Consider the following 13,699-nt stretch of genomic DNA (forward strand, 5'->3'; position numbering starts at 1 on the left):
CGGAGCCGCCCTCCTTCCGGCGGCACGGGGCGGGCGCTCTGGCGGGGCTCCGGGTTTATCAAGGACCCGCTGCGAGGGGGTGGGGGAGGAGCGGCTCCACCCCCGGGGGGCTGGGCCTGCGCGAAAGGCTGGGGCGGGCGCAGAGGTCAGCGGGGGGTCTGACCTGAAAGTTCCGCCGACCTGAATCCAGGTGTACGTCCAGACCCTGGATGTACACCGAGATTTTTTCCCTTCCAGTCATTGGAAGGGAAAAATCTTGGAGGCACTTTTAAAGACGAGGGACGTTTGTTTTCCTTTCTAAGAAAAGGCACTTTGGGGAAAGAAATCCACCTCATTTCTTCCGTTTATGAAGAGTGTGTCTGTACCAAAATGCAGAGAGACAGGCAGAGAGAGAGAGGAAGGGAGGGAGACAGACAGACACCACCAGCAGCAATGAAAATACCCACGCCCCGAAGAACCACTTGATCTGGATTTCCTTTTAAATATTCTTAACTATGTGAGGAACAAAGATAAATGACATTCTCGTCGTCAAGGATCTAAGAGCCAACAGTGACACACATACATATTTCAATGGATAACAATAAAGAAACCAGAAAATTCTACCTTCGAGAGAGGCTAAAGATACGAGTTTAGAGGAAAGGGGGAGTTTATTTCTGCCTTGAAGGAAATTAGATATGGAAGATTCACAAAGAGGTATCTGAAGCAGGACGCAGAGGACGTGGACATGGAGAGAGGAGGGGTGAGAAGAGGGACGATGCTCTGGGTGAGGGAACAGCTGGATAAAGGCACCAAGAAGGTGATGGCAAGTTGAGTGTGACCTCCACGTGGTCAAGCTGAGGGGATAGGGTTGGACAGCTGTGGACCACCCCCTTCCTCCCAGGTGAGAAGGATGAAGAGAAGACAGAGGAGGAGCCGTGAGAGAGAAGGGAGCTCGGGGAGCCCTGCGTGGGGGAAGACGGCAATGCGGGATTTCAAGAGCACCGAGATCGAATGCCGCAGGAAGCGTGGGGAGCGTGGTGGACGCATGCTGCTGCATCGTCTATTCTCTTCCTCGTTCTGCCAACAGTCACTGGAGTTTCTTTAGCAGGAAATCCTCCCCGTGCATTCTCAGAACACTCGCCTGGGTGGAACTGATGGGACCTCCGGCTCTGGGACTGATCTGCTTATCTAAGCACTTCCAATCACAGCAGGAAGTCCTCACGGCCACGGTGATGTGTTCGGGGATGACACGGGTCCCAAGAAGACTACCTGTGCTCAGTGAGAGCTGATCCTAACTTGTGTTAGGTTGAGCAGATGAGGGGCTTTCTCTTTCCTGCTGGACTTGAATCCTGGAGGGAGTAAAAGACAACAAGGGACTAGTCCTGTGAACAGAGCCAACACAGAGAACAGGAAGGAGAGATGGAGAGGAACTGGGTTCTCATGACACCGTTGGTGCTCCTGGAACCAGCCATGCCTGATGTCCCCTCTTTCAGACTCTCCAGTGTTTGCTTCAGCTGGTTTACTTTGGTTCTTTTGTCCTTTTCAACCATCAACTGACAGAGGATGGGAAGGTACTTTGAGTTTGGGGAGTAGGTGGTCGGTCACATGTGACCTCGGAGATGGCATTTTTAATAGTGGAATGCAAGGTGTTATTATTATCAAATTTCCTCAAGTCTCAGATCACACAAACCGCAAAATGATTAAAAATTAGGAAACATCAATAAAGTGCCATAGATTTGGCTGTCAAGCCAGGAATAAGAAGCCCAAGAAGGTTATGCAATTATTGTCCAAAGACCATTGTGTAAAGATGAAAAGAATAATAATAAATATGCAACTCTGCCAAGCTACACACATAACAGCACTCTAGGAAAGTAAGATTGGGTGTCAGGGTGGTTGTGACATCCTTTCTGAAGCTCAGATGATGATTTCAAAGGTTTCTTTATCTCAGACACTTTATATCACAAAATGCCCTGTAACACAATGCAGCATAAACTCTCCACATTTAATTAACTCAAACTTGATCAGAAGAGGGGATTTGTAGAATGTCACTGAGGCAGGAGGAAATAGCTCATTGAGATTCACTGACCGCACAGAAGAGAGTGTTGGGTAAGTTTAAGGAGAAAAGCCAGCTCGCAGAAAGAAGGTGTCTTCCCCCTTTCTGGCCACCACTGTCCAGACGCTGGGCATGTCTAGATGCCGGATGTCGTCCACCAGCTTGCCGGGTGGGAGGCGAGCAAACGTGCTCAGAGGGGAAGCTTGTCCTCAGAAACCCCTCACCTCCCTTTTCTCTGCCCTACTCAGCCACCTCTGCACCCAGACACACGGGCCCTCAGTGGGCATGAAACAAGTAATCCCAGGCACGATGATCTTGGCACTGGAGGAAGGCGGGAAGCAAGCCTCCTGCTGTTTTGCCTTCTTCTTGCTGGAGAAAGAATCAGTTTGATTAACTAACACACCAAAGTGTGTCTGAGGACCCATGACTCCTTAGAGGACTCATTTTAAAGGAGGGTTACAAAGGCTGTGAAAGCTTAACCCACAGAAACATGTCTACTTTGAAGTGTAGGTGAGAGCAATTGGAAAGGAAGGCCTTCCCAGCCCTGACTGATGGTCTAAAGGGACAGAAAGGCAGAGCAGAAAAGGGTGACTTCCTTCACTGAGCAGCTCAGGGTTTTGGGGAAACAAAGCCACCAGGCCCAGGTGTATTTAAGTCCTCTGAAGCCCTGGAGTCGCTGAGTTTGCTTTCCCTACTCTCCTAACCCACCCCCACTCCTACTCCAGGCCCCTGTGGCTCTGAGGGGATTTCAGGGTATTGTTTCCTCTGGAGGAAAAGCTGTCCGTGGGGCAGAAAGAGCAGACAACGAGGGTGTGTGAGCCAGAGTGAGCAAGGAGAGAGGGGGCAGAGCCGGGCGTCTCCAGTGCGCCCCAGCTGGGGGCTCTGGGCAGCCCCAGTCCCCTGACCCTCGCTGGGATCAAGGTCCCTGGCAGGGTGATGAGGTTATACCTGAATCAGCGATAGGAGAGGCAGGTAGGCAGCATGGATGGGAATTAGGCGTCTAATCCTGGCTCTGATGCAAGCTTCTGGTGTGAGTCTGGGCAACCCACTTACTCTTAGGGCCTCTCTCTCCTCAACTGAAAAATGAGGAGCTAAGTTGACAAGAGCTCGTAAGACCCAGCCTTTGCACTTTTAAAAGTCTTGTGATTCTGTGAACAGGGACAAGACGCCCATCCACGGAGTGCCTGGCATAGTCCTAGAGCTAAACTCTTCTCAGGTCTACATAAGGGAAATGGAGACCAAGAAGGACTTGCCTTCTAGATTTGGGGCTCTTTTATTTCTGGTCCCTCCACTGAAGCAGAGGGGATGTGCTAGGAAAGGGTGCCAAGCACAGAGTGTAAATCCAGATGTAGGTCATGGGGGGACGATGCTTGGTGGGACCTTTCGGTCATGAGCAGGGACAACATCTTTCTCTCTGGCAGCCGGCAGTGGTCTCTGTAGGACCAGAGAGAGAAAGCTGGCCACTGCACAACTCCAGAGGGCACTCTTCCCTGAACCTCCCAGGCAGAAAGAGGAAATAATAGCCCTGAATAACAATACCAGCATCGGGAGCTAAGGTTTATTGAGTACTTGAATCAAGTCAGTACTGGGCCAAATGCTTCACATGCCTTATTTTACTTCATCCTCCGCAACACCTCTTTGAGCTAAATACTATTTCCCTGTTTAACAGATGAGCCTTTTGAGGTAAAAGGACCTGCTCAAGGTCACCTAACAGTAAATGCTGGAGGTAAGCCTTTCATTCCGGAACCTGTCATTTACTCATTATGTGAGTCCAAACTCTAAAGCCAGGTTCAAATCCTGGCTGCATTTGGGCCTCAGGTTACGTACATGGATGAGCGTAATCCCGGAATGAACTCCTACATCCATCACTCTTTATACCTCGAGCACTTGTGACATGGGGCTGCAAAGCTGCTTCAGATTGTTATCTAAATATTGGGGAGCTGGTCTATGTTTTTGCTCAGATAACTAATGTCATGAGGGTTTAAAAAAAGTGCTCCATCCTGTAACAAACAAATTTAGTGAGTCCAGATCTAATATACCAATACTGACCTGCCTTGGGGGAAAACTTTCAGGACATGCCACCTAGATAATCCAGGATGATCTCTTCATTTCAATAAATCCTTAACTTTGCCACATCTGCAAAGTCCCTTTTGCCATGTAAGGTAACTTTCCCAGGTTCCAGGGACTAGAAAGATATCTGGGTATCTTCGCGCCCCGTAATTCAGCCTATGACAGTGCCTATCAGTGTCCCCCCTTGAACAAAAAGACGCTGCTTTCTCAAGGGATGGCCTAGGAGCACCAAGCTCGGCTCAAAGGTTTCTTCTGCCCTTTCTGCCAGCAGCACTAATGTATGCTTCCAGAAACTCTCTTGCCCCTTGACCTCATGCGTACTGTGCCACGGTTTCCAAGTTACTTTGAGCTTTCCTAGCAAACTATATTTCAGCAGTGAAATAATACTCAAGGAAATAGAGGAAGCGCCCCCTTGATTAGAAAAAATGTAATAAAGTAAAATTAAAAAGCTTGTACTTTGGAGCCAAATTGATCTAGATTTGAGTTCTGGTTTTATCACCTATCATCTGTGGATTCTTTGGGTTTTTTTTTTGGCTGTGTTGGGTCTTCGCTGCTGCGCACAGGCTTTCTCTAGTTGCGGCGAGTCGGGGCTACTCTTCGTTGCAGTGCACGGGCTTCTCATTGCAGTGGCTTCTCTTGTTGTGGAGCACGGGCTCTAGGTGCGTGGGCTTCAGTAGTTGCAGCATGCGGGCTCAGAAGTTGCGGCACGCAGGCCCTAGAGCACGCAGGCTTCAGTAGTTGTGGTGCGCGGGCTCAGCAGTTGTGGCTTGTGGGCTTAGTTGCTCTGCGGCATGTGGGATCTTCCTGGCCCAGGGATTAAACCCATGTCCCCTGCATTGGCAGGCGGATTCTTAATCACTGCACCACCAGGGAAGTCCACATCTGTGGATTCTTGGTTGAGTTTCTTAATGGTCCTAAGCCTCTTGGTTTTTTTTTTTTTTTGGGTTTGTTGTTTTCTTTTGTCTGTTTGTTTTGTTTTGTTTGTTTTGTTCGTTTTTTGAATAGTGGTAGCAACCCATTAAGGGCTGTACACTTTAAATGAGATAATTCATGTAAAGCCCATAGCATAGTGCTTGTTAGATATTATTTTTAGCAAAACCAACTGTTTCATTTCTCTATGCTAGCATTTTCTTCTTATTAATAGTTTCACTTTTTAAAATGTGAGATCCACAAGCTTATGAAATTATTTTACTGATCTTGAGAAGAACTTTTTCCAGCTTTATGGAGATGTAATTGACACATAACACTGTGTAAGTGTAAGGGGTACATGTAATAATTTGATATATGCATATATTGTGAAACGTTTACCACAATAAGGTGAGTTAACACATCCATCACCTCACATAGTTACAACTTTGTGTACGTGTGTGTGGTGAGAATATTTAAAATTTACTCTTCCAGCAACTTTCAAGTACGCAACACAGTACTGTTAACTCTAGTCACCAAGCTGTATATTAAGTCCCCAGAACTTATTCATCTTATAATTGGAAGTTTGCACCTTTTGACCACCTTCACTCATTTACAGCCCTGCCCATGACAATCACTAATCTGTTCTCTGTTTCTATGAGTCTGGTTTTGTTAGATTCCACATATGAGTGAGATCATATGTGATCATATGTGGTATTTGTCTTTCTCTGATCTGTTTCACTATGAGCATAATATCCTCACCGTCCATCCACGTTGTTGCAAATGGCAGGATTTCCTTCTTTTTTTTCTGAATAATATTCCATTTGTTGACCTGAAACAAATAGACTGCCAGATATTTCTCCAGCAAAGATGGGTTTATTTGGGATCAGCAAAGGATTGCAATTTGGGGTCTCCAGCCATGGCAAGCCACTGGGCAAAGGAAGGAACAGGCTTTAAGAGAGGGAAAAAGAAGCAGGGAGGGCTACAGTGAACAAAGAGTGCATGGCTTTTCCTTGGCTGAGTCCTTGCCAGGAATGAGGAGGAGTCATTATTCCTGCGGGGCTCTGCTATAGGTGCAGGAGGTGAGAGCTCCCCCTCTGGTCTCCCAGCTGTATTTGATTGAGGTTTCTGTTTATTAATTTTACACACACACACACACACACACAAAATATATCTATATCTATATCTATATCTATATGCCACATTTTTATCCATTCATGTGTTAATGGACACTTTTATGTTTTGGCTATTGGAAACAATGCTGCAATGAACATGAGAGTGCAGAAACCACCATCTCTGAGATTTCATTTTGAGAAAGTTTTATTTTTTTAAGAGTCAAGAGTAAATCATTAAAAAAATTACTTGGACTTTGCTACACAGACCAAAGAGGGTTTGAATATGCATTTTATATATTTAATTTCTTAACAAAAATTAAAGTAAAGCACATAGAGCAAAATCCATCTTTTCAAGTGTACAGTACTATGAATTCTGACAGAAACACGCTGTCATGTAACCACCACCACAATCAAGACAGAAGATATTTCCATCACTCAGAAAAGTTTCCGGGTGCCCCTTTGTAGTCAATTCTCTTCCCCCAGCCCTGGCCCCTGGCAACCACTGATCTACTTTCAGTCTTTTGTATTTTGTTGACTTGAGACATGGAAACAAAGTAAGTTGCTGGGTATCTTCTGGAGAGTTCAACTTCGGTTCTGCCACTTAGTAAAACTCTTCCTATGCCCTGCTGTTGATGCTGTCAAGGTCTAAAGCTGAAAAGATTCAGAGGCGGACCTTACTAGGATTTACCTCAACTTTTCCAGGAATCCTGGGAGGTCCTGAGCGTGACCACAGTTGGGGCTGAAGCAGGGACAGCAGGTGCCGTTCTGGAGCCCTCATGACACTGTTTACAGTTATGTAGACAGGACAGTGTCGAGACTGATGCCCCAGATGTTGGAGGCATCAGTGTAAAAGGAAGACCATAAGATAGAGAGAGACAGTAGTCAAGGTGCTGCCCCTTTTACCTGCACTTGTCCCACCGGGGCCCACACCCTCTGAATTAGAACCTTTCTGTCTCTGCACTGGCTGTGCCATCTCATTTTATACTTCATTTCTCTAATATAACTGGAAGGGACTAGATTTGTATATCTTCCTTCTTTATTAAAACTTTTGTTCATCTTAAACAAATACGTCTTGGGAGAAACTTACTGTTCTGCTTGCTGTGAGAGGTATTTAGTATTAGACAAGGCAAGCACAGTGAAAATGTGATTTAAGGTCAAGGATAATACCAACTACCCGTCTGTTGTGTAACTGTACTTAAGGGCACTAATCTGTGAGCTTCTGGAAAATGAAAACTGCATGGTATTTATTTTTGTATTCAAAGACCTATCACAGACCATGGTGACGTCTAAGAAGAGTTCCCTGTGTACCTGATGTACTTCATTTCTAATCCTCAGAACAAATCTGTGGGGTAGGTCTTATCCTCTCAAACATCAGCAGAAGCTTCAGGAAGTGCCTTTCTCATTGGGATTGGAAGCAATATGACTCTTTGCTGTATTATATTTTCACATTGCAAGGATGTGGAGAAATTGAAACCCTCATACATTGCTGGTAGGAATGAAATGTACAGTTACAGTGGGAAGTGGTTTGGCAGTGCCTCAAAAGTTAAAGAGAGTTACCCTATGACCCAGAAATTCTACTCCTAGGTATATACCCAAAAACTTGTACATGAATGTTTATAGTAGCATTATTCTTAATAGTCAGAAAGGAGAAATAACTCAAAAAAACATCATTTGATAAATGGGTAAACAAAGTGTGATATATCTAGTACTGTGGTTGGTTCTCAGGAAGTACTCTAAACATGGATGCTTATTTTCATTCCAAATCTAGGAAAAGGTTACGAAGAATTGCTTTGTGCACTTGGCTAACATCTCTAATGGCAACTCATGAGCTAGAGAAATGGAAATTATGTTGTATGGTGAAATCTCCATCGAAAACAGCAATAATGTAAGTTCCAACCCAAGGAAAGTAATAAGAACCCAGTGAAGTTGAAATTTACACAATGCACAATAACAAAGTCTATATTTAAGGTAAGTAAAAACTAAATCTAAAAGCCAAATTAGATAAGGAATTTCTATGCTCCTTGAAATCAGAGCTCAGCAGATGAGAGAAGTATAAATATTCAAGTGAAATTTGATACTGTAGTGAAATTGAGAAAAGTTTTTTTAATATTGTTTGTTACTATAATTTTTTAATAGAAATCACTTCTCTGTATGTCTTTTATTTATACTCGCTCAACATATGTTACGAAGTCCATAGCTTGTAGCCACATCTTTCTTGGTCTGGGGCTCTATGGAAGTTCCCCATTTTGGCCTTTTTATAATAAAATAAAGACGTCTGTGCCAAGATGCCACTCTACCTTTGTTTAGTGAATCTACTTTTCATTGAGATACAGCCATAAGTTGCCCTGTAATCAAGAAAACAGGAGAATGATTACTGTAAGAAATATGCTCTTAAAGAAAGCTCTACTAATATACAAAATGCATAACACTCAGTGGAGGGGAGCTCGAAAAAAAGGTCCTTTTTATTTGAAAATGAGTCTGTAATAATCACAATTAAAATTTATTTCAACCTCTTATTTCTTTCTTTAGTTTAATCCTTACAGTAACCCTCAAGCCTGGATGTTAGCCCATTTTTCAGATGACACAACAAGGCTTACTGAGATCAAGTGATTTATTCAGTTATAAAACTCCTAAAGTAGCAGAGCCAGGAGTCAAACTGTTATGTGTCTGACTTCAGAGTCCATGCTTTCCCACCACACTCTATTATTTCTCCTTAGTAAAGCTTACATATCCCTTTTTTGGAGGATATTAAGCTTCCTTGGGCTTTAGCCTCCCTCCAGCACGTGGGAAAATCCACTCCAATTGACATCTCAGTATCGTTACTTGAAATCACTCTGTAAATTCTTTTCAAGGCACTTCATGATCAGTAAACCATATGTGCCCTAGATTAGCATACGGCAACTTAGTCTTGTCATGTTCTAGCACTGGTTTCTAAATTTTATTAACTCTCAAAACCCTTTGTTCAAATGAAATCTTGTAGGAAAGCCCAAGACATAAACAGAGTTGCTGCTGGAAGAGAGCAGGGTGAGCAGTGCATTGATAACCTGACCATCATCAACTGTAGCCACATTTATCGTTTACCGAGCACTCACCTGACACTATTTTAACTCACTAATCCTCATTAACTCTCATTTAATCCTCCCAACCACTGTTGTTATTCCCAACTTAAGAACCCGCCCATGAGTTAGGCATGTCTTACTCCGTGGGTGACGGAGAAGCCTACCACCCTTGCTTCATGGAACCGGGAAGTTGAGGGAGCCAGGCCAAGGCTGGTGCAGTTGCTCAGAGACATCAGGCTTCTTTTATCCTTTCCCCAAACCCTTAAAATGAGGCTTCTCTCCCTCTGGATGTTGAGGATGCACATTTGCTACAATGGAAGAACTAAGTGGTCTAAAAATTACCAGGTTCTAGGAGACCTGTGAAGACTTTTCTCCAGATTCAGTCACTGTGGTAATTTCCTCAGGCCCCAAGCGCAGCACGATCCTGTTTCCTGGGTCTTGGAGCTCCCTTCAACTCATCACAAGCGGGCTGCTACTGCTTTCTTCCCCGCCTTTTCTTGCTCCCCTTTTGACTTTGAGCTGCCGGTTCACTTCCACGATGATCCCAGGGGAAGCGGCTGCATTCAGAAGCACCTGGGAAGCACATCTTCACGACCTTTGGAAACCATGAATCATTTCGGACTTTTCACATACAAGATCTGATTTAATTCAAGCTTCAGAGATGTTCTCTGTTTAACATTCAGACAATGACAATAATAGCAAAGATGTAGTCCTTACAATGAGCCAGGCACTGCTCCAAGAGCTTTACATACATTACTTGAATCTTCCAACAGCCCTATTATCCCCATTTACAGATGAAGAACTTAAGTACAGAGTGATTAAGGGACTTGTTGAAGATTGCACGATAGGAAGGAGCGGGACAGGCAATGTGGCTCCATTGTTTTCATCCACGATGTTGCCTCTAATAAATTTAAAAATATTTTACAGGTTATGATAACATGTTGAAATAAACTTAGCTGAAAAATAACTAATTGTTAACATTCATCAAATGCCTAAACATGCTTATCTAAATTTGCATCAATGCTATGATTTCTCATTCGAACATGCTAAAGCAAATTGTTACACTACTGTATTTCTAATCAACTAAGATATGCACAATTCATGTACGTGACGTGACAGAGGAGCTCATTTGATAACCTTTTGGCAAATGAGCTTCTTACTGGGACTGTAGCACTGTTTTTCTGCTTAAAATATTAATTCTGGCAACTTGGTGTTTCTTACGTATCAGGCACTGTCCTGGGGTCGATTACAGACGTCACAAATTCTTTGTTACATCTGCTATGGAGAGTGGAGTCTCTCTTTCTATGGAAGCTGGGTTGGCCTTAGTGATTCGTTTGACCAACAGAATGTGGCGTAAGTGACATTTTGGGCCTTCGGAGACTAGCTCATAAGAAGTTTCTGCAGAGATGTCTATCAATTTTTAAACAAGGGCCCACTTGAGTAAAATGAGTCCGATCAAGTTGCTGTCATCTTCTGCCTGGAATTCAGCAGGGTGAGAGGGAATGGCCAAGCAGTTTGAATGGAGAGCAGCAGCAGGCAGGTCACCGCTGTCAGCATTACTGGGTCTGTGGTAGGGACTCGACAAACACCTTGTGAAGTCAATCTGCTCGTTCTTCCTTTATTCTTTTAACCTGTCGTATGCATTTATTTCCAGCTTAACGGTGGATGCCGGTGGTAAGCAGTAGTAGCAGCCAAACCCCCAAGAGCTTGTTGGAAGACTGCCCTCATCACGTGCTTATGTTCTCAGTCCTAGTAAGTGACATGACCTGAGGCGGGGATCTTGCCCCGGGAGCTCGTCTGACACAGCCCCTTGGTTCCCCCTCTCTTCCTTTATACCAACACTGGAGCTCTGACAGACAGATGGATAAGACAAGACAAAGTACAGGAGGGAAGATCTAACTGATACATGATAAACCTGAGTAATATCTATTAAAATCTATATCCTGTAAACCGGGAATATACTTTTTTAAAGTGATCCTGGAATATTTTAAAATTAAGAAAAGACAATAAACTCTCCACAGTAAATAGAATACACATAACATTCTCTGATCCTGATGCCAAAACATGACAACTAATAAAAGAGTCAGAAAACAAAACCACTACCCACACCAAACTGCCATTATCTGGGGGAAAAAAACAGCAAAGAAAAAGGGAAAAAGCCTTCTTTTATACAACTTGTCGGTTAAGGAGGAAATAAAAACTGAAACTGCAGAACACCTAGAATATAATAGTAATGACAACACTAGTTCACCTAAGTGATTCAGCTTAAGCAGTACTCAAGTCCACACCTTAAATCTCATATTAATAATTAAGAAAAAATAAAAATGATTAAACTGAATGCTAACTCAAGGAGTTAGAAAAAAAAAACAACAAAATAAACTAAGGAAAGCAAAAAGTAGGACATTTAAGGAAATCAATTAATTGGAAAACAGAAAAATAACAGAAGAGACGTTCAAAGCATACCACTTGGGGGAAACAAGCAAACAAAAACAACAACAAAATAGGTCAACCATTAGCCATCTTAATTAAGACAACAAGGGAGCAAGCATAATACATAGTAAGGGGGACAGAGCCATATGCAGAAAAGAGGAGGGTAACTTTGCTCACCTCTAGGCAAATGAACTTGAAAACATGGACAAAATGGATGGTTGATGATCCTAGCTAAGACAGAAAAACTACACAGACCAATTACTGTAACAGATACTAAAAGAGCTGTCAAAGAGCTATTGCCGAACATCCACCAGCACCAGATAAATTCACTGAAATTTTAAGGAAGAGAAAATTCCAATGCTGTGCAAACTGTTCCAGAACTCAGGAAAAGGAAAAACAGTTCCAATTTACCAGTATAAAATTAATAACAAAACTTATTAAAGATAGCGTGCAACACACACACACACACACAGGACTAACTGCACTGATGAATACAGATGCAAATATATTAAATAAAATATGAAACATAATCTGGAAATATATTAAAAGAATAATACATATGGTCAAGTAGTTTATTTCAGGAACGCAAGGATGGTCCAAAATGACAAAATATATTAAAAGGTCAAAGGAGAAAAATCGTATGATCATCTCCATAGAAAATGAAAAGGCATGTGATAAAATTCAACATACATTCTTGACTAATTTATTTTAAAATAGGGATCAATGGATACTCCTTAACATGATTAAATGTATATATCTCAACCCAGTTCATTATAGCCAATATATTTTAACATTATTCTAGAAGTACTAGACAATGCAATCAAGACATAAAGAGGTATGCAAACTGGAAGACATGACTGTATAACTGGAAAACACAAAAGAATTAACTGAAGTACTATTACAAACCATAAGAAAATGAGAGTCTGGTAGCTGGGCAGAAAATTAACATAAATAAGTCATTAGCTTTCATATATACTAAAATCAGACTAAATTATAAACAGAAAGGACTTCCTTAATAATGGTAACAAAAATAATAAAATTTCTAAGAACTCTTGAAAAACATGTACAAGATCTCTGTAAAGTAAAATGCGAAGCATCTGTGAAGGAAAAAACAAAAAAGACTTGAACAAATTGGGAACCATTTTTGGATAGGGCACCATGGTTTAGATAGAAGCTTTAACATGATAATGATGTCAAATTTCCCCAAGTTGACCTATACAAGTAAAACTGTCCAAAAAAATAAATGTACAATGGATTTGTTTTGTGGAACACAAAGGGTTGATTCTAAAGTTCAAATGGAGAAATAAGCAAGAATATTTGAACATTTAAAAATTACTGTTATTAAAACAGTGTAGGACTGGTACAAAAAAAAAAAAGGCAAGTCAATTGAAGAGAATGGAATTAGAGTCTAGAAATACATCCACATAATATGAAAATCTGCAATACGATAAAAGGGCCATTTCCAACAGCAAGGAAAGGACAGATTTAATAAACAGCCTTGCAGTAACTAGGTAGTTACCTAGGAAGAAAAACTGGAGCCTTAAATTCAGGATAGATCAAATTTTTAAATGTGAAAAGTCAAATAACAGAAATACCCAACTGTACTTTTAACATTCAACCAGTAGCAGATACACTTTTTCCCTTGAAAAAAGGTGCAGAAAAAGAATGCATAGTATGTTACAATTTGTATTACATCATATAGCATTTATACATATAGATACATTTATGTATCTATATGGTATTTCTGGAGGGTATACAAGAATTTGGTCTTGGTACCTATTTCTTTGAAAGGGAACTAGAAGATGGCTGTCAGGGATAGGAGAGAGACTTAATTTTTTTACTGTTTGAATCAAGAAGATGTATTAGTTAATTAAACAAAGAAATTAAAATATATGTCAGAAAACAAAAACAAAAAACCTATACATAATAGTATATAATTAGTAGGACCTAAACAAGGTTAATTTGGTAACCCAAATTCTGCCAGTAAAATATTGTATAGGGGTCTAAAATGTATCTGAAAATAATATAAAAAGAGAACTGATATAGTTACTGACTCTTATAAGACACATCAATTAAAGGCAAAATAA

Source organism: Balaenoptera physalus, assembly GCF_965194825.1.
Source record: "Balaenoptera physalus genome assembly, contig: HAP1_SCAFFOLD_1385, whole genome shotgun sequence".
NCBI classification, from domain to species: domain Eukaryota; kingdom Metazoa; phylum Chordata; class Mammalia; order Artiodactyla; family Balaenopteridae; genus Balaenoptera; species Balaenoptera physalus.